This window comes from Wyeomyia smithii, chromosome 3 (assembly GCF_029784165.1).
Source record: "Wyeomyia smithii strain HCP4-BCI-WySm-NY-G18 chromosome 3, ASM2978416v1, whole genome shotgun sequence".
In the NCBI taxonomy this organism is placed as follows: domain Eukaryota; kingdom Metazoa; phylum Arthropoda; class Insecta; order Diptera; family Culicidae; genus Wyeomyia; species Wyeomyia smithii.
In genome coordinates, this window is record NC_073696.1 from 277,098,448 (window position 1) to 277,119,192 (window position 20,745).

The window sequence follows — 20,745 nt, forward strand, 5'->3', positions numbered from 1 at the left end:
AATTATTTTTAAAAAATAAACTGCATAATCAATCTAGTTTTCATTGGCGTAACAAACCCTTTTGTAATTGGTATTACCATTGATTAGAGAGTAGGATACCATGTAAGAATTTTGATTGTTCAACTAGAACGTTATTTAGCCTCTCGGTAGTTTTCTTTGAAAGACCGAGACAAACTGGAAGGAAATGATAGAATAATTAATAATCTGTTCAATATGACTCTAAATAAGTTAGTTTCAGAGCATTTGAATGTATACGTAATTAATCTCAAAGATGATTTTTCGTGTGAAATCGCGGCCACGACCCAAATTACGCTGACTGAGTTATTAATAAATTTTTTATTTCTGGTCGCATTGATTCACGGGTTTCAAATTTTCTTAATCGATTTAATTTAATTTTTATCAATGGCAAAGAAAGAAATCACTATTCGCGCAGTAGTGAACTAACTGTCAAAGAATGAGATTGGACGAAGCAAATATTTGCCTAATTTTTCGTTTACTGCATAAGACAGCAAATATTTTCGACAAATAAACGAAGCAAATAAATTAATAGTACTCGGCAAGTAAATATTGACCGTCATTTCAAAAAAATATTTACTTCGTATAATGCCCCTTTTAAAGGTGCTATACACTTTATCGACGTTAGTTCCGTGTTTTGATAGTATATAAAATTTTATTGCAAAATTGTATGGGAAATTATATTGAATCTTGCGAAATTTTTTGAAGTGCTCGGGAATCCCGGGATCCCGGGAATCAATATTTCTGTTCCCGGGATCCGGGAACCCCGGGATTGCAAACCCTATTGGCAAATGCATCTACCGCTAATACCGCCGCTATCGTACGAAAGCGCGTCGTTTCATATGGAAAGTAATATAAACAACGAAAAATGACGCGCGTCTAAGCACACCCGAACTGTTTTGCAAATGCCGCTTCCATTTACTTCCTTATAACATCCGCCTCATGGAAGTACCGGCTGCACCTACCGTTGAGGCTGTACCATACTGCTACTGGTACCCAAAACTATTAACTCTTCAAATTAAGTGTTTTATTTGTCCTCAAAAGAACAATTGTTCAATTCCATATCGGATATAATGCAATCGCAGCTCTGTAATATTACCGACAGTAATATTCTTCTGAACAAAATGGTCCAACTTTTCCATTAGAGGAAGTGCCGGCTGATGTACGGCAAAAATCACGCCCGATCGCTCGCGTTGGCGTTCAGCCAGGCAGAGGCCTGAGACGTGGTGACCAACCACAGGGCAAGTGATTTGTTTAATTTGAAGGCAGCCACAGGCGCAACCCGGACGGTCCATCCAGCTCACCTTCCGACTAATGAATGTAGCTAGTTTTCCCAGAAACACTCTTTTATAGCCGAAGGGTGCTACGAAATAGGCCACGCCCTTCTGTTCAGTTTTACCATTTTGCAATGTGCTTCAGACGAATTAGTCCACAATTCGCATTTGATTTTTGTATCCAGCGAATAAACACCGATGGTTCTCTCACACACGCATCGGATTTAACCCGCATCTTATTGCGGTTTGTAACATCAAGCGATTTCGTTTGCTCGTTGTTGCGTGTTGCGTCATGTTGCAACTTGGCAGCTGGGAGACGACGAAATTCTGTTCATGCTGATTGATTGAATCGACTTTATATTAGCTCTGCATAGTCGAACTAACTGCTTTTGTGAATGCGTTCTAACAGGGCAGTTTATTATTCAAAGTCGGTTATGCTGATCGCAGCCTTTGCGCTGCCCCTACCGTGGGGGGTTTACTAAATAAAGTAAAAATTAGACAACTACAACAGAATTTTATTGCATCCCGCACAGAATGTCCGCTTGTGTTGATGCCAGAAAATTATCAACCTTCAATTATTTGTTTATTTGCCTTGAAAAAGGCATTTTGCGGTTCAAAATCGGTTGCTGATCGAAATCTTTGAGCTGCCTCAACAGTGGGGGAATTAAGATACACCGACAACATGCACTGTGGAAGCTATTTCACATTCAGTAAATTAGACGGGTGTGACAGATTTAAATTGCTAGGATCCAACACAGAATGCTTGCTTGCGTTGTCAAAAATTATTAACTTTCAATGACTTGTTTATTTGCCTTGAAAAAGGCATTTTGATTTTCAAAATTGGATTTCCTGATGGCGATCTTCATGCTGCCCCAACACGGGGGGAATAATGGTACTCTGGCGACAGACGCTGAGAAGAACCGCGCTGCTCCTGAGACGTGATGACCAACCACAGGGCTAGTGCTGCTGCTAAGAAAGGACGACTGCTGTTATCGCTATACTATTATGAGCGGCTTCGGCTGAAACAGACTCTTATATAGGCCAAATAGCATGTTTTCAATTGCAAGGTATATGATTCTGTCGACCGTGCTTGGGAAGCAATCATATAATGACCAATCAGAGGTCGAATTTTTCGTTTTGACAAGGCTTGACTATTTTCAATAGTACAATAGTGTGAATAATAAAATTACAATTATCTTATTTTGGGAAGAATCTTAGAAGATTTTCCAATCTATTGCTGCAAGAACGAAGGAAATCCATCGAATACTAACCGATTTATTAGCATTTGAGATTGGACATATTTTTCACTATTTTCGGTTTTAGATTTTCATTTCACATCCCTATGTAGCCAAACTTCCTTAGAGAAGTATTCTACTTCAAAAAAAGTTGCACATACACACACACACATACACACATACATACATACATACAGAAAATGCTCAGTTCGTCGAAAGGGGTCGAGTGGTATATGACATTCGGCCATTGGGACCACTTTTATAACTTTGGTTTTTCCAGTGATTGCTATACCTTTCTAGGAGAAAGGCAAAATGTAGTGTTTTGTAAAGGTGTAACCCATCTTGTCCATTTTTGCATTACAATCTACGTTCGGACAGCCTCATATCCGGTCGTTAAGGGATTTTCATTAGGTGGAAGCATATTTTCCGAAAACGCAAACAAAACATTAAGATATTGCAGATTCTCAAAATCTGCCCTATCTTTATTACACTCTTTGACCAATGGTCAAATATTTGACCTTTTGACATAATGGTCAAATTTATTTGACATGTCGTTTGCCCGTGTTTGACACATTTAAAAATTGGAGAGTGACAAACAATTATCTTTGACCAAATATTTATCTGTCAAATAGTGACAAATATTTGACGCTTGGTCAAAGAGTGTAATACAGCCTTGAGTGTTTGCATGGTTATGCGGATAATCCATAATCCAAGCAAGCCATCCATCATCCATCAACCGCAGCACCATCGTCAAAAGTGTTTCTATAAAATTTTGATTGTTGCTCAGAAAGCCGTGCATTTGAAAAGGATTCGCTTTCGTGCAGTAATCAAAGTCAAATAAAACACCGGACCAGCGGCGATGGTGCCAAATCGACGCCAGCCCAGGGTTGAATCATCGCAGAAAAGTGTAGCCAGTGTAGAAGGCAGAACGACAACAATAACAACAGCAAAATAAGATCAGAATGTAAGCCCATATGTTCGGGGATGGCGCAACATGTGTCCAACATTGCTGCTGTTTTCTCTCGGCTAAACACGGTGCGGCGACGCTCAGCGAGATTTGCGGAAAATCTCAATGGTCCGATCGCGAAACCCGTCAGTCAGTCAGTCTCGGTCAGTCGGCGGTGAAGCTTGATCGTGTGAACTGCGTCGCGACAACCACATCAGAAGCAAACTCCCCAGCGGTCGGTCTTGTGCAATCCGGGTTACTCAGCTGCCGCCCCTCCCGGTGGAAAATTGCTGCAGCGCCCGTGCGGAAAAGTCAGTTCGCGATGAGGAGGATCACTGTGCGGATCGTTTAGTAGTGTTCATCCAGGAACGGACAACGACTGCGTACGAGAAACGTAAACACCATCAACATCATCATCATCGTTGCCGCCGTGGCCTCCACCACTCCCGCTGTCGTTGTCACCCGTCGTCGTGGTTGTCATTATCTTTTGTCAACGGTTACTACGACGGCCAAGAGGGTGATGTGGAAAAGTAGCAGCACTCTTGGATTGTGGTTTTAGTATACGGCGTGTGTGTGGCGAGTTTTCAGAACTTTTCGCTGGCGATCGCGGAGCGCGCAGATCTTCTTACTGTTCCTTTTTATTTTTGTTATTTCCGTGGCGCGCACAACAACGCAGACCACAAACCAACGGCTTAGGCTGGCAGATGAGCACGCGCGCGTCTCTCCGCTGGCACACTAGCATTAGCAGCGCCAGTAGCGGTAGTAGTGGTAGTAGTTCTCCAGGCCACCAGAGACTAAAAATAGTACAATACGGCCTGGATTTTTGGGAGATGTCATCGTAGCTCAGCACGGTGTTCGGGGCAACCCAGCAGCAGCAGAAAACGGCAGTAGCAGCAGTAGCCAGCATTGGCACTTTTTCGGCTGATCTATTTATTGCAGAACGTGGTGATCGTCGCGACGGACATACTTCGATCGTGCAACGTTCCGTGTTTAAGAAAATTGATCTTAGAAGAAACCTTTTGGAAAACACGCGGATTCCGAAGATTAGGATCAAGTACGGCAGTCAAGGCAGGTGATAAAAAAGTGTGAAATTTTCTAATCTCTAGTCAAGGATTTTCATGGTTTCCGTTCGTCCTGATCCCGTTTTTTAACCTATCGCATATCATCGCACATGCACAGTGTATTTGTTGAGTGAATTACGATCCCCAACCAAAGTGTGACGAAGATTGAAAAGAGCGAAACGAAGAACCGACACCAAGGTGGGTTGCGAATCCTGAGCTCGTTAGCTAATTAGTCACCAATCAAGTATGTCGTGATAAGTGCGTGCGCCTCTCTTTCTCGCCAAACGTTTTTATTTTATTCTCTCGAGTGTTTCCCATCTGAACGGACTTCAATTTATTTCTCACAGTCAAAAGAAAACCACAACCACCACTAGCACTAGCACGCAACGGGTGAACAACGGGTGGGGAAAATGCCAACCCTTTACGACTTCCAAATTCAATCGATTCGCCACCGACTAACGGACGATAATCGGATTGCTCAATCGCCTTCGGCGACGGTGACACTTGTGAATGTTTTTTTTTTTTGCTGCACTATTAATCTCTCAAGATCCAATACCATCCAGTTAAAAATAAATTTAACTTTTACTCAATCAAAAACCCGTCCGACATGAGCCGTCCCATCGAGAGTCGCATCGTCATGCATCGCAAGTATCGCAAGTCGCAAAAGTACATTCCATAAGATGAAAATAATAATAAAACAAACCCACATCAAGAAGAGCAACAATATCAGTGACAGCGGAAAAATAGCCATCCCAGTCGCCGCCTGCCCAGTTGAGTTGACGGAGGAGCGGTGGAAAATATCGCTGGCGAAAGAATCCCCGTATGTGTGACCGTACCGTACCGTACCGTACACTCTTAACTGGCTTCTAGATATTTTTGGGAACAATTGAAATCTTCTCCCGGCCAGCAGCAGTAACAGCAGGCAATATCAAAACAAGCACGGCCAATCGTGGAGAGTGGAGACACTTATTACTGTGTATAGGTAATGGGGCAATCTCTAGTGTAGACGAAGAAGTAAGAAAAGCACCGTCCGTCGCCACCGAGAGGTGATGATCATCGGGGGACACGGACACAGACAGCGTGGGGTGCAATTCTCTGGACAGTATTCGATTTTCTTTTTTCGTTTTGGGACTCGGGATGTTGTTGGTAGTTGTTCGCCGGAAGCCAGTGGACGAGAACTGTATTGAATACAGTAAGGTCAGAAATTTGATTTTTATTTTGTCCAAGTTTACCATTAGTTTTTATTGAATAAGTAAAAACGTTATTGGTGAAAAACACTTATTACGCAGGTATGAAAAAGATAATAAAATTTTATTAATAGTACTTGAAATTCGGGTTAAAACTAAAATGCTTTAATTCAAAATAGAGATTAAGCCTTTGAATTTGATAAATTCATAACTTTCAAAGGCGCACATTGTCGAATCGATGTTATTGTATAAAAGTACCAGTCCCCTATTTTCACTTCCTTAAATTGTACATTGGCTTTATATAAAAACTTTGCTTCATACAAGGGATATTTTACTTCACTTTAAATTGTGGGGTTCATGCTAACGTATATTATTCTTCTTTTGAGCGTTTCCATCCGAAATGATGTGGACTTTTTTTCCACCATTTTTTATTCGAATGTAACTTTGCTCACGCATTTGACTTGGAAAACTGAGTATTTTCCGCGAGTGGAGAAATTTTTCAGACTCAAGACTAATTTCCTAAAAGGGCGTATGCGTTTTGGCACAGGTTATGTTCAAAGCATTTCAGCTCAGAAACCATTGGTGATACATAAAATCTGTCTGATAACGAATGGTAGGGAACTAATAGTGCCTTACAAAAAATTTACACAATGAAAAAAAAAATTTTTTTTTTGTTTCACTTGGAGTTATACGCAACTTCTGATCAAAAGTCCAGGATAAAACAAAAATATTATAAAAAGTTAAGTTTTTAGAGAAAAATTTAATTTTGATTTTTTTTTTCAAATTTTTTGTTATCCAATGATTTAAAACAATTTAAACAATCATTTTAGGTGCATTCGTTTTCAAGTTGATCTCACGTCTGCCTGTCTGATTCGTCCACCTAAACCCTTGACTCCAGCCTTTGCGGTTCTTACCGTCTACCACAAACACCCTATTTTAACGCGGTGTTTGTTCACTGTATCACTTTGTTCGCTGATTCACTGTGGGCAGGTACTTCTTGCTCCATCTCTTCCACATTTTGTCGGCTAGATACTGCGAACGTTTATACACATTCTGTAGAACTTCAGACTGGTTTACCGATTCATTGGGCTCTTCCAAATCAGCTCCGGTTACTGTTCCCTGCAGGTTCGAAGTCAGCGCCTTAATTTCTTCAGCGTCTTGTAGTAAATGTCAGCGGACGCGTAAAAATCATGTGCGCTATCTTCCAATGCCAATGGCGTGACCAGGATCTCATCCGTCGATTTCCGACCATCTTCCAACGTGTTGAAGAATTTTTGGTTCAAAAATAATGTTTTGTTCCATTGTGTATATTTTTTGTGAAGCTTTATTAGCTTAATTCGTTCTCAGAGAGTTTTATGTTTCTGAGCTACAATGCTTTGATCAAAACCTGCATACGTTCTGCAAACTTTTTGGGAATTTTCAAATCATCTGGAATGTAAACACTCACGCGACCCAATTTAGCGTATATTTCAAGATTTTTCTAAAAAACAAACTAAAAGTTCAGAACAGTTGAATAACAAAAATTAATCATTAAGTATTTTGACTTGGCGTCCAGTGCTACATGCAAGTGCCTTTTACTTTTTACTTTTACTTTGTTGGCTAACGGACCGTTCACCGGTCTAGAGCCGAACGAATTAGAAATGTAAAGCTTCTTTTGTCTTGGGCAGCTGTTCTCCAGTCTCCTCGTACACCAGCATCTTCTTTCACCGCGTGCGAGGCCTACCAAGCATTCTGACTACATGTCCAGCCCACTGAAGCCTGCCCCGCTGTATTACCTTCACTATATAAGCATGTTTGTATACCTGGTGCAACTCGTGATTCATCCGTCTGCGCCACACTCCATCTTCCAGTTTACCACCAAGTATCGATCGCAGAAGTTTACGCTCAAATACTCCGAGCACTCGTCGATCAGCTTCCTTCAGCGCCCATGCTTCATGTCCGTAAAGAGCCACCGGGAGTATCAGCGTCCTATACAGCGCTAGTTTTGTGCGAGTTTGCAAACTACTACTTAGCTGGTAACGTAGCCCGTAGAAGGCCCTGTTTGCAGCTGCAACTCGTCCTTTCGCTTCACGGCTCATATCGTTGTCACATGTCACAAGCGTACCAAGATAAACAGATTCGTCAACCACTTCAAATCGTTCCCCATCTATCTTCACCTCAGTACCAACACCACGGGAACTCCCACGCTCCCTGCCAGCTACCATGTACTTCGTTTTGGCAGAGTTAATGACAAGTCCCAATCTTGCTGCTTCCCTCTTAAAAGGTACGAAGGCCTCCTCCACGGCCTTACGGTTGATACCGATGATATCAATGTCATCCGCTAAACCAAGAAGCATGTGAGATTTCGTGATGATCGTACCGTTTCTTTCAACGTTTGCTCTTCGTACTGTACCTTCAAGGGCGATGCTGCCTAAGTCCATCCAACGTTACGAACGCGGCTGATGCCTCGCCAGCTATCCGCATGCATGATTTCGATCCCTCCAGCGTCATCTGACTCAGTTTAATTAGTTTCGTCGGGAAACCGTGTTCCAGCATGATCTGCCACAGCTCGTTTCTTTTCACTGAGTCGTATGCCGCCCTGAAGTCCACAAACAGATGGTGAGTCGGTAAGTTGTACTCCCGGAACTTATCGAGGATCTGTCGCAGGGTGAAAATTTGATCCGTCGTGGAACGCCCCTGTCGAAAACCAACCTGGTATTCGCCAACCAAGGATTCCGTTAACGGTCCCTATCTGACGAAAGGATACGGAAGAGCACAGTGAACAGGGCTTCGTGCTTATCAATCATGCTGTGAGCAGAAATTCTCGCTTACTCGACTTTGCCTTGGTCAATGAATGTACGTTCCCAGTTTGCTGCGTTTGCTGAACCATTGACTCCATTGAAATATCTGTTCAGCCCTCCGGCCCATAGAAATCGTTGATATTCTGGACGAAAACGAGTTGGTCTTTTGTAGAGCTAACTCCGGTTCGCTCAGTACGGCTCTTAGAGTTATCCGAAACATACTTTGAAACAACTGATATCAGACTCTGTACCTGTCTGCCAACCTCTTCGAAAACCACTTTGGCGCATTGGACATTTAGGACGTTTGAAACATCTCAGATCTTCGGCTTTACGTGCTTACAGTAGACTACGCTGCCAACTCTCTAAATAGCAGTTCAACTTGGCCAGTAGTAACTACCGCTCTTATAACCGTTTCTTGTACCAAAGTAAGCCTTCGTTAAAACCCAAAACTTTTCTAGTCATTTGACCTGATGCGATTCCCTCTTGTATTCTCAAAAAAGGCATGGCTGCGCTCATTCGACCTCTAGTAATTATACTGATTTTTTCCCTTCAGCATAAAGTATTTCCAACGTTGCACAGTGGTTTAAAAGTCGATTTTGACGCGCTAAATTGATAACTCCACGTACGTTGGACATACAATTATGACGTCTTCAGCAAAAATGGTGGGGAAGACCTCCTGCATCTTTTGGTGCTATGAGATTTGTGATTAATCTCCCCAAAAGTGAGATGAAGAATTTATTTTTTTGCTCCATCGAGATACAGAGCTGGTGTCTTCGGTAGAGTTATAGGTATAATCAATACGACCAACTTTGCCGAAGACAAAAAAAATCGTATCTGCTACTCAAATTGACTTAGAGAGTTTTTATTGAAAATAGACATGTCAAAACACATTTTTCAATGAAACATATTTTTTTCTTTTTTCTAGGCCTTCACTATGTTCCACAAAGTTGTTAGTAGCATCAATATACACAACTGTCTGGAAGGTACTATATTCGTATTGTTTGAAAAACTATGAGTTATGGGCTATTTTTTATTTTTTTTCGCCATATTTCAAATCACTGTATCTTTTTTAGGGGCAGATAGATGCAGATTCGGTAGTAAGCATATGAAAGTATAACAATAGAACTTTCAAACGCTGGTGGTTTCACTAGTCCACGACTTTCTGCTGATGAGTTGTGTTCATAACAAAAAACCTCGTTTTTAGCCCCTTAATGATTTAATCAGGTAAAATACTAATATTGTAAACCAAGATACCACGTAATAAGTTCGTATCTATGGTGACCATCCTACCAAGCGTGGTTCAAGTATTTCAGAACATGTAAATTGCATATGCTTGTTTTTGGTTCACCTCGAAGGTTCTCAATCAAAAACAATGAAAGTGCTATTATAACACTAAGTTGATAACTGTAGAACAAGCAAAGGTACCATTAACCTCTAACACAGTGGTTCCCAACCGGGGGTCCACGGCCGGCAAGGGAGCCGCGAGGCTCATCTAGGGGGCTGCGAAATTGTTGGTAAATTTGATAGGCATTCAAAATTTCTTTCTAGGTGTCTTTGGGAAAGCGGATTTTCAATTATTCTGCCTATTAGGACTAAGACGTGAAACAAATTAGACCTGCTGCAGGACAACATGAGACTGAAAAACGCAGCCTCGTATTGCAATCTTGTATCTAAAATTCTTTTTGGGGGCCGCAATGCTCTCTGTGCTTCGCAAAGGCGGTCGCGGAGCTTTTTGTGTTTAGTAACAGGGCCCGCGGACCCAAAAAGATTGGGAACCACTTCTCTAACATATTCTGAGCCTCTTCGGAAACACTTATTTACTGTTGTGCAACTGTGCATCTGCTGGTATGTTTGTACCCGCGATATTATCTACCAACAAGCCAGCTTTTAGAAGAGACTCAGGAAGTAACGAACAAGAATTAGGAAAGGTACATGAATTTACCTTACGAATGTGTCAAGTTATTTTCAAAACTTTAATTCAACAGATATCGAGAATACAATACTCGTAAAGCTATTGGATAAACTGGCTGCTTGCTTCATCAGACCCCGTAGTAACGTCCATTCGCGGATGGCCAAAAATCAACTGCATGGTGGTGGACAATAATAATTAATAGTTAATACTGAATGCAATAGTATTAAAAGAAATATCAAACAAAATTCAACGAGAGGCAACAGTTGAATTGTAATTGATTTTTTTTCTTCATCTATAATTTATTTGACACGGCACAAATACAATTTAATGTTTAACGGCGCCAATTATATCTGGTAGCTTACTTTCTAAAGTATCTTAATAACTAAAAGCAAGTTTTTTATCCTCGCTGCCGACTACGAGCTGAAACTAAATCTAACTTAAAGCTAGAATATTTTGTATTAAAAGCACAGGTTTGCTGTTTGATGGTTTTCATTGCCATGGGTAAGCAGCATATTAAATTTGTTCCGCTGCTGGGCCAAGATATTACGGACTGGCATATTGGGTTGTTTCCATCGGGCCTTGAGAGTATCGTGCGGGGCTGATTGCTGTTTCCGGAATAGGATTAAACTGGGGCGTGGATGGATTTCAGGAAAACGTATATAAGGGACATGTAGGATAGGTCACGACTCGCCAAGACATCACGAACAGGAACAGCCGGCTGCCTACCTTCGGCCTGCAGGGAAGCTATAAATCTAGACCTGGCGTCACGGTGTACAGGTCATGACCAAACAACGTGCTCTATGTCGTGATAACCTTCACCACAGGCACAGATACCACTCTCCTCGAGCCCAACACGACGGAGATGCGCGTCAAATCTATAGTGATTGGACATAAGCCGGGACATCACGCAAATGAAATCCCGACCTACATCCAACCCCTTGAACCACGGGTTCGTCGATACTTTGGGGATTATGGAATGTAACCACCTTCCCAGTTCCCCCTTGGTCCAAGAACTTTGCCAACTGATGATCGTATTCTGACGTACAAATGCGAAAAATTCATTAAAGGAAATTGGTCTTTCATAAATATCACCGTTTGTTGCGCCCACCTTAGCCAAAGAGTCCGCTTTCTCATTACCCGGTATCGAGCACTGAGAAGGGGCCCACGCTAAGGTAATCTGAGTAGATTTTTCGGATAAAGCACTCAGATGTTCCCGTATTTTCCCCAGGAAATACGGAGAGTGCTTAACATCTTTCATCGATCGGAGAGCCTCAATGGAACTGAGACTGTCCGTAAAGATGAAATAATGGTCCGTGGGCATTTTTTCGATAATCCCTAGGGTGTACTGAATTGCAGCTAATTCTGCGACGTAAACAGAAGCAGGATTATCGAGCTTATGGGAGACGGTTAAATTGTTATTGAAGATACCGAAGCCAGTGGACCCATCAAGAAGTGATCCGTCAGTGTAGAACATATTGTTGCAGTTGATGTTTCGATATTTATTGGAGAAAATTTTTAGGGATCTGCTGAACGCGTAAATGATCCGGGATTCCACGAGTTTCTTCTATCATGGATGTATCAAAAAACACAGTAGAATCAGAAGTATTTGATAAGTCGACACGATTTGGAATATTCGAAGAAGGGTTAATATTTTGGGACATGTGATTGAAATACAATGTTATAAAACGGGTTTGAGAATTAAGTTCGATTAACCTTTCAAAACTTTCAATCACGGGACGGTTCAAGACCTCACATTTGATTAGAATACGAGAAGACAGGCTCCAGAAGCGGTTTTTCAATGATAGTACTCCAGCTAAGATCTCCAAACTCATCGTATGGGTCGACTGCATGCAACCCAAGGCGATACGCAAACAACGATATTGTATTCGCTCCAGTTTGATCAAATGTGTGTTTGCTGCGGAGCGGAAGCAGAAACACCCGTACTCAATAACAGACAGTATCGTTGTTTGGTAAAGCCTTATAAGGTCTCCTGGGTGGGCACCCCACCATTGTCCGGTTATTGTACGAAGAAAATTCACTCTTTGTTGACATTTTTTCATCAGATACCTAACGTGACAACCCCAGGTGCCTTTAGAGTCGAACCAGACACCAAGATATTTGTGTACCAAAACCTGAGAAATCGTTTTACCCATTAATTGTGTTTGAAGCTGAGCAGGTTCATGCTTCCTAGAAAAAACTACTATCTCAGTCTTCTCCGGAGAGAATTCGATACCTAGCTGTAAAGCCCAAGCAGACAAATTGTCCAAGGTATCTTGCAATGGTCCTTGCAAATCGGCAGCTTTGGCTCCTGTAACAGAGATTACACTGTCGTCTGCAAGTTGTCTTATCGTGCATGAATTTGCCAGACATTCGTCGATGTCATTTACATAAAAGTTGTAAAGAAGGGGGCTTAAACATGAGCCCTGGGGAAGACCCATGTAGCTAATGCGAAAAGTTGCCAAATCGCCGTGCGTAAAATGCATGTGCTTTTCGGACAACAAATTGTGCAAAAAATTGTTTAAAATTGGAGAAAATCCTTGTCGGTGAAGTTTACCCGAAAGAATGTCAATAGAAACGGAATCAAAAGCCCCCTTAATGTCCAAGAACGCAGACGCCATTTGTTCTTTGCGAGCATACGCCAGCTGAATATCTGTTGAAAGCAACGCAAGACAATCATTCGTCCCTTTGGCACGGCGGACGCCAAATTGAGTATCCGATAGTAGGCCATTTGATTCGACCCAACGGTCTAAACGACGGAGTATTATTTTTTCCATCAATTTCCGGATACAGGATAGCACTGCAGTCAGCCTATAAGAGTTGTGATCAGAAGCTGGTTTCCCTGGGTTTTTGGATGACGATCACCTTCACTTGCCTCCAATCCTGCGGTACAATGTTTTGCTCCAGGAACTTATTGAACAAGTTCAACAAGCGCCTCTTGGCATTGCCGGGTAGATTCTTCAACAAGTTGAATTTGATTCTATCTAACCCAGGCGCGTTATTGTTACAGGACAGGAGGGCAACTGAAAATTCTGCCATCGTAAAAGGTGATTCTATCGCGTCGTGACCCGGAGACGTATCGCGAACAGAGTTTTGCGCAGGAACAGAGTCCGGACATACTTTCCTGGCAAAATCAAATATCCACCGACTTGAAGACTCCTCGCTTTCGTTGACCGTTACGCGATTCCGCATTCTTCGGGCTGTGTTCCAAAGAGTGCTCATCGATGTCTCCCTCGACGTCTCGTTCACGAACCGACGCCAATATCCGCGTTTCTTTGTCTTAGCCAAGCTTTTAAGCTTGGTAATAAGCTCCGAATACCGTAAATAGTCGCCAGGTATACCTCCCTTCTGGAAGGCCAAAAACGCGTCGGATCTTTGCGTGTAGACATCGGAGCACTCTTGGTCCCACCACGGAGTGGGAGGCCGTTCTTTGATCGTTACGCCGGGATATTTCTTCGTTTGGGCTTGCAACGCGGCGTCGAGAATCAAGCCCGCGAGGAGGTTGTATTCTTCAAGCGGTGGATGATGTTGAATCGAATCGACCGCTTTTGAAATCATTTCCTCGTATAACTTCCAATCGACATTCCGTGTGAGGTCATACGGAATGTCAAATGGTTGCATGCGAGTTGACCAGTTATTAATTGAAATAAGAATAGGCAAATGGTCGCTACCGCGAGGATCAAGGATTACCTTCCATGTGCAATCCAACCGTAGCGACGTCGAACATAAGGATAGATCCAAAGCGCTTGGGCAGGATACGAAATCATCGGTTTCGCTGATGACATTACTATTTTAGTTAGGGATAAATGCGGATCTACTATTTCCAATAGAATGCAATACGCCTTAAACTACACACTTAAATGGTGTAACCTGGAAGGACTAAGCGTCAATCCTTCTAAAACAGTCATTATCCCATTTACAAGAAATAGAAAGTATAATATTGCAACTCTTAAGTTGGGAGACACACAGTTGGTGCTATCCAAGCGAACTTAGTACCTAGGTGTTATGCTTAACCATAAGCTCAACTGGAACGACCATCTAGAGTATGCAAACAACGCTCTTTGGGCTTGCAGCAATACATTTGGCAAAAAATGGGGACTCAAGCCGAGGATGATTCACTGGATATACTCGGCAATAGTGAGACCCAGAGTAACTTATGCCTCGCTAGTGTGGTGGCCTAAAACTTCACAATTATCAGCTCAGAAAAAGTTAGATAAACTACAACGTCTGGCATGCTTATCAACAACAGGAGCAATGGCCAGTGCACCATCCAAAGCCTTAGAAGCTCTTTTATATCTTCTACCCTTACATCAGTATGTACAACTTGAAGCCGAAAAAGGTGCTCTGAGGCTAAAACGTGTTAAACTCTTTCAGGAAGGAGATCTACAGGGACATTTACGAATCCTCAAAAATTTCCAACTGAACACCTTAGTAACCATGAATGAAGATCGAATGGACTCTAAGACTAACTTCAGTGTTCCTTTCAAAGTGATTGAATCCAATCGCACCGAATGGGATGAAGGAGGTCCTAAGGTTCGTCCAGGATCAGTCATTTTTTATACAGATGGCTCTAAAATGGGCGAGTCTACGGGCGCTGGGGTCACTGGACAAAGAATCAATATATCAATTCCAATGGGGCAGTGGCCCACAGTTTTTCAAGCGGAAATAAATGCTATTCTAACATGCACAAGTATTTGCTTGGCTAGGAAATATAGGTATGCCAATATCTGCATTTTCTCAGATAGTCAAGCAGCTCTCAATGCTTTAAAAGCATACACATGTCAGTCGAAGTTGGTATGGGATTGTATTCAATCCCTACGACAACTAACTGTAACAAACGTTGTCAATCTATACTGGGTGCCTGGTCACTGTGGTATAGAAGGAAATGAAAAAGCCGATCTCTTAGCGAGAATTGGTTCTTCAACTGCTTTCGTCGGGCCGGAGCCATTCTGTGGGGTATCTTCATCCTGTTTGAAATCTGAGCTAAGAGGCTGGGAATCAATGATGATTGATGCCAACTGGAAGGCTTATTCCAAAGCAAGACAATCTAAACTATTCATTACACCATGTAAAAGAATCACACGGAACCTACTCAGTATGAATAAAGCTGATCTGAGTACGTTAACTGGCCTACTTACTGGGCACTGTCCGAGTAAGTATCACCTTAAAAAAATAGGTAAACTGACAGATGACTTATGTCGTTTCTGTAATTCTGAAGTAGAAACCTCGGAACACTTACTGTGCCAATGCAGCGCATTAATTCAGCAAAGACTGCGTATTCTTGGAAAAGGTATCCTCACGCATAACGAGATATGGTCTGCTGAAAAAATGAAGGTAAGAAACTTCATCAAAGAAGTCATACCTTCTTGGGGTGAAATGCAAAGTCTGGATGCGACTATCACTGATACCCATAGTGATGGAACGAACTGACAGTGCATAAAAATTAACGCGGAGTATACCACAATATATCTAACTAATGGTAGCAGTGGTCATAGGCTCCTACAGGAAAAAAAAAGCGCTTGGGCGCGCTGGAGGTTTCGGGATACGTGTCATTTCGCCGTTGTTTGAAATAGTCATGTCGAAGTCATCGCAAAGGTTATAGATTAAAGAGGAGCGGTTATCATTGTAAGGGGAACCCCAAGCCACGCCATGAGAGTTGAAGTCTCCCAAAATCAAACGTGGCGAGGGAAGAAGTTCTATTAAATCAAAGAGCAGCCGTTGCCCAACCTGTGCTCTGGGAGGAATATATATATTGAGGCAATACAAAGCTCTTTACCTTGTATTGTCATTTGACATGCGACAACTTCGATGCCTGGAATCGAGGGGAGGTTAATACGATAGAAAGAATAGCACTTTTTAATCCCTAAAAGTACTCCTCCATATGGGGTGTCTCGATCAAGGCGAATAATATCAAAATCATGGAAGTTGAGATAAATATTTGAAGTAAGCCAAGTTTCACAAAGGGAAAATGCATCGCAATTGTTTCTATTCATTAAAACTTTGAATGAATCCATTTTTGGTAAAATACTTCTACAATTCCACTGTAAGACAGAGAAAGAATCCTTCGTATACGCAGATGAATTAGGCATCGAAGGATACAATCGCTGCAAGGAAGGGCCATTGGGCAGTCAACTGCTTCAAAAATGATCTAACTGTTGGGAGGAATGCTGTAAGAAAAATTTTAATTGGATCGGGTACATTGAAAGTTTCAAAAATCCAGTCCACAATGTCAGAAAATTTCACTAATCCAGAGTTTGTTTCATCAACTGGATGTGCAAAAGGAACAACTGGGGTTTTAGATGTTCCTGGCAGTGCTGGGAACTCCTTCTGGGACTTTAAATTTGCAAGCCCAGGAGGAGTTTGCTCGGTTTTTCCGCAGCACTGTTTGGTTTGTTTGTAACTTTCATTTCACTTTGAGAAATCTTAGGACCTTTTCTGGGAAGTTTAGGAGAGGAAATATTTTTCCTCTTCCTAGACTCCCCAGGATTGGCATAAGATGTTCCCGCTGGTGAATCGTCAGAATCGGTTTCATCAGAGGACAACAGATCATAAGGGTTTAATGTAATGGGAGAAGTGGTAACGGTCTTCTTCAGCATCTCAGCGTAAGAACGCTTCGAACGCTCTTTGAGAGACCTCTTTATTTTATCCCTGCGCTGCATGTACACCGCACATGTCGAGAGCTCATGCTGACTCTCCCCACAGTGAATGCATTTTTCAGCATTTTTACTGCCGGAAATATCCGCATGATTCTCCCCACACTTGCCACAACGTGCCTTATTGCAGCAGTAGGCGGCGGTGTGGCCTAACTGCTTACAATTCAGGCAGTTCATGACGCGAGGCACATATAATCGCACAGGGAGACTAACCCGGTGGATCGAGACGTGGCTTGGTAGTGCAGACCCGGCGAACGTAACTCGAAACGAGTCTGACGGGGTGTATAGGGGAGGATTGTACAAAACGCACCAGTTAAGCATTTTCGCGATTTACAGCGCTTCAAATCATTTCAAAGCGACATTGAACGTGTAGGATGATTGTAGGATCTATTTATTTTATGTTTATGACGAAGTTTATTATAAAGACTCGAATTCAATGTCTTTTTTGGTAAAAATTACCATTGCCGCCAAACAAGCCCGTGACCAAAACGCACCACAGCAAAGGTCAGTATGCTCCAAAGCTACAGGCTAATATGCCACTAGCAGTAATCAGCACGCGAAGTGAGAAGCGCTTGAAGTCTCGAAAGTAAAATCAAAAATAATGGAACATGCTCTAAATTGTCAAGCAATCTCCTGCAAGCTCTTCATAGTGCATTCTGCCCCAATTTTAATTTTGATTGTTTTTATGTAAAAGTTGACGAAAGTTAGTGAAATAATTTGAAATACTCATAGTATTATAAACTCCAAAAGTGTAAAGGTTAGGGGAACCATAGTTTTTTGTATTATTCACTAGTTAGTTAATCATAAAAGCTTGAATAAAATTCATGAATAATTACATGTTGGACAGAGCCACAGCCAATTGCACAGTTTTCTGAGTATTTTAGTCATTATGGCACACTTTTTTATTTGAAAACTGTAGAGAACCTGAGTTTTTATGAGAAAAGCGGAAAATTTCGTCATAAAAAGCCACATGTGTAAGTATTTCGGGGAATTAATAGCATGGGCCATCTTACCCAACTGGTGCGTCTTGTACGGTTCTCCCCTACTGTTTTGCCACCGATGATCGATGCTGACCGCAATTGCTTGCAGTCGAGCACCTTTACATCGGGACAGGTTTTGTTTTTAAAGCACCCTTTGGCACTTGCCAGTATACACTCGACGGACAGACTCGAATCGGTTATGACACCGTCGATCTCCACGTCTCGTGCGGGTATGTAAACGCGATACTCGCGTGTGAAGAGCTCAGAGCAAGCTATATCGTTGGCTTCTTTCAGGTTACTGACCACGACACGGAGCTTGTTAGGCCGGACCTTGGAAATTTCGGTCACGCCCTTGTACTCCTTCGTCAGGTCTTTAGAAATCTGCAAGATGTTCAACTGTTTCGATTTCGGTCCAGCCTTTGGCCGAAAATAGACAGTATAGCTGCCCTGGGCTCCGTCTGGGTAAAGCCTGGGGCGAGGGGGGACTGAAGAATGAACAGGGGAGGGGGTAACAGAAGGGTCAGGGTCAGAGGGGCTCGGGGATGGTGGCGCGGGAGGCGAGGGATCTACATCCATCCCGCTAAGTCTAGCGCACTAGCGCCGACAAGAGTACGTACCTTTTTACATCTCCCTTCCAGTAAGGTTGGTTGTCCGATCGTTCGAAGTTGCAGCCGTTACAGCCAGCAGCACCAATACAGCAGCACCAAACAGCCACCAGCAGCGAGCCAGGTGTGAGATCACTCCACACAGCGATACAACTCACTGTCAACTGATGGCTTCTTCTATTTCCTCTTTTGTGTCTCGTCCACTGCTGTAGCACAATTCAGCCAGCAGCCAAGTCGGCTTACGCACCAGCTGGTAGTCACGATGCGAAACAGTTGCACAAAGGCGCGACCTTGAACCCGGATTTATCTCACTCGACCAGGAAAACAATGCCAACACTTGTTCACACGTCTTTTGTTTTATATTCTATCGGAGCGATCACCAAACACGTCCGATACTGATGCGTGTTCGGCACAGAATGAATTGTAATTGATGATAGTGGTTTTATATTTGCTATTATCCTGCTTGCAAATTCCGTTCTTTACTTGTTCTACAGATACCAGCTTAGTATTATGTTCATTGTTTTTGATTGAGAACCTTCGATGTGAACCAAAAACAAGCATATGCAATTTACATGTTCTGAAATACTTGAACCACGCTTGGTAGGATGGTCACCATAGATACGAACTTATTACGTGGTATCTTGGTTTACAATATTAGTATTTTACCTGGTTAAATCATTAAAGAGGGTAAAAACGAGGTTTTTTGTTATGAACACAACTCATCAGCAGAAAGTCGTGGACTAGTGAAACCACCAGCGTTTGAAAGTTCTATTGTTATACTTTCATATGCTTACTACCGAATCTGCATCTATCTGCCCCTAAGAAAGATACAGTGATTTGAAATATGGCGAAAAAAAATAAAAAATAGCCCATAACTCATAGTTTTTCAAACAATACGAATATAGTACCTTCCAGACAGTTGTGTATATTGATGCTACTAACAACTTTGTGGAACATAGTGAAGGCCTAGAAAATAGAAAAAAATATGTTTCATTGAAAAATGTGTTTTGACAGGTCTATTTTCAATAGAAACTCTCTAAGTCAATTTGAGTAGCAGATACGATTTTTTTTTGTCTTCGGCAAAGTTGGTCGTATTGATTATATACCTATAACTTTACCGAAGACACCAGCTCTGTATCTCGATGGAGCAAAAAAATAAATTCTTCATCTCACTTTTGGGGAGATTAATCACAAATCTCATAGCACCAAAGGATGCAGGAGGTCTTCCCCACCATTTTTGCTGAAGACGTCATAATTGTATATCCAACGTACGTGGAGTTATCAATTTAGCGCGTCAAAATCGAATTTTAAACCACTGTGCGTTGTGGAAGAAATCTTTTTTCAATACACAAAAAAGAAGAAAAAGTGCTTATTCGGAGGTGTTCGAAATCATCGTCCATGAAATTTATTTGCTTGTCCGTGGATCAGCATGGATTCTTATCCAACGGGGACGGGGAACAAGTAGATATTGTTTATACAGACCTGAAAGCTGCTTTGATCGAATCGATCACGGAATACTACTGATTAGGATTATGAAACTTGGAACTCCTGCTGATCTCATAAAATGGAGAAAGTCATACGAATCGAGATCTCTGCGTGAAAATCGGTTCGGAAGAGTCGAAATATTTCATCAATCTTTCCGGCGTCTGACAAGGAAGCAATTTAGGTCACACTGCTTTTCACACTTTTCGTCAACGAAATCTCAACTTAACACATATTTGATAACACAGTACTTAATCGTACATTGCAACGGGTAGCTCACATCCGTGATCTTGGTGTAAACTTTATTTGCACGCTCACATTTCGTTCACACTTTCATAAAATGATCTCGAAGGCTAACCATCAGTAGGGATTCAATCGCTCTACTGTTCGCTGGTGCGCTCTATCCTCGAGTCTTGTTTAGTAGTCTGGTGCCCATCTCAAGCAAATTGGATCGCTTGAATCGAATCTGTCCAGAAAAAAATGTCATCGATATGTTCTTCGCACGCTTCCCTGGAATAACCCGTCAGATTTGCCCTCATATGAAGCTCGGTGTAAACTACTGGGACTTGAAACGCTCGAGCAGCGAAGAACTACAGCTTAAGCCGTTTTTTTTTTTTG

General features: G+C 42.1%; 1 protein-coding gene across 4 annotated transcripts in view; it reads left to right on the forward strand.

The window, feature by feature from the left end:
• The first annotated feature begins 3,638 nt into the window (after positions 1 to 3,638).
• The window catches only part of LOC129726875 (protein tramtrack, beta isoform), a 95,948-nt gene continuing 78,841 nt past the window's right edge, over positions 3,639 to 20,745 (forward strand). Inside the window, exon 1 of one of the 4 annotated variants that reach the window (XM_055684060.1) lies at positions 3,639 to 4,553. The gene's annotated coding sequence lies outside the window, so the exon portion shown is untranslated. The other 3 variants (XM_055684057.1, XM_055684058.1, XM_055684059.1) reach the window with 3 other exon arrangements.